Below are 2,014 nucleotides of genomic sequence, written 5' to 3'. Positions count from 1 at the left end.
CCTTTAATGTGTAGAATTGAATGGTTTTTAGAATAGTCACAGATCCCTGCAACCATCACCAGTCAATGTTAGAACATCTTCATTACCTTGGGGAAAAAAACAACTCTGCAGCCTTAAGCTGTCACTCCCCTATCCTCTCATCATCTTCCCCCAATTAAAAAAATTTTTTAATGAGAAAACAGGACTTGAATAGACTTTTGTCCATGAAAATATACAAATGGCCAATAAGCACAACTTACTGCTCAACTTATTAGGTACAGGGAGTTCACACAATGTAGTTTCAGGTGGTTATTCACTGTTTTTCTCTTGTGTGAAATACAAATAAAAATAAATATTTCTTAAAAAACTATTTATTGTTCTGTGAAAAAATAGTAAACAATTAAAATACTGTAGCTGATTTAGATGTAGCATGAAGAACAAAGAGTTGATGATGCTGTGATTTGGGGTTAGAAAGTTGACTTTGGGAATGTGGGGAGGAAACCAGACATGCAGGGAGTATTCCTTGCACTAGAAGAGCTAGACTGAGGCGTGAGGACGACCACCTCCCTGACTAAACTTTAGTCAGGCTCCTCAGAGCCCTCTTCTTGGCTAGGCCTTGGCCTTTGTCTGGACGGTCCAGTATTAGCAAGAATCCTGCTAAGCCAGTTTTGATATCCAGCCAAGTTCCTCTTCCCACATCCTTGATACCTAATTCCATTCTCTCCCTCACTGCCCATGGCTTTAAACGTACAGATGTCCTGTTATATTCAGGGTTGAGGTCAATCTCTCTCCCCTACCAAAGTAGTCTTGACCTCAATGCAACAGTGTGGAATAAATTCTTTTTTGCCCTGTAACAAGTTTCCAGTGCATTTTTTTTTTTTCTTAAATAAGGGTTAGAGTCAGAGACTAGAGACCTCGCTTTGCACACATTTGGAAGACTCAGGGGTGAAAGACCCTGCGGAGACAGGAAGAGCTGGGGACCTCACAGGTCATCATGTGAGGTCCTCAGCCTAGCTCTCTGGAGGACTGAGGGTTTCTGAGAGGACTTCCTTATTTACAAACTCCACAGCATGGGTCAGGATTCTCTTCTCACTCACTGTTTTCACCTATAATCTGGTTGAGATTTGGGTCTTTAGGCACAGAAATTCCCAGGTAGGGTTCCAGGACTGAACTTGCCACATGCAGTGAAGGGACAGGAAGCCTATAAGTCCTTCCCACCATCCCAGCCCCTGAGCACAATGATAGAGAACATTGACATCTGAGCTGCTTCTAGACACAAGTTTCTACCAGATATGTGGTATCTGCATTTGTAACTTTTTCTTTCATTCAGTGGGTCCTCTTTTTCACTTTCTTGTGCTGTCCCTTGAACCACATAATTTTTTAATTTTGATGAAGACAAATTATGTATTATTTCTTTGTTGCTTACGCTTTGATGTTATATATAAGAATCTTTTTTCCAAATCCAAGATCCTGACAATAATTAGGAGGCAGATTTTATAAGATCGAAAGGGTGAGGTGCCCCTTTGTTTTACACAATAGGAAATGATTGACTTGTTTGAATCATTCTCCAGAATGGCAAGGAACTGAAGTTTACTGTATTACGGAGGACAAAACTATAATAGTATAGTATAATACCATTTATTTATATATATATATATAAATAAAACCAATGTATAAAACACACAGGTTATATATAATATGTACTAGTCATATATACTAACAATACTATTTACTACATATATTATATAAACTGCATATATCTGTACACTATGTACTAGATAATCGTGTACTGTACTTTAATACTGTACATGAATTGGTCTTTTGAACGCAGATCCAAAAATCCACAGCAAAATACTAGCAAACTGAATTCAGCAAATAGATAAATAGGACTATATCCCATGATCAAGTGGGATTTAACCCAAGAATTTAAAATTTTCACATCTGAAAACCAATTAAGGTAATATACCATATTAATAGAATAAACATAAAAAATTACAATATTATCTTTTTTTTTTTTTTTTTTTGTCTTTTGTCT

Source organism: Galeopterus variegatus, unplaced genomic scaffold (assembly GCF_000696425.1).
Source record: "Galeopterus variegatus unplaced genomic scaffold, G_variegatus-3.0.2 Scaffold3308, whole genome shotgun sequence".
NCBI lineage: Eukaryota > Metazoa > Chordata > Mammalia > Dermoptera > Cynocephalidae > Galeopterus > Galeopterus variegatus.
The sequence above is the reverse complement of the archived record's forward strand: the minus strand, read 5'-3'. Positions refer to the sequence as shown.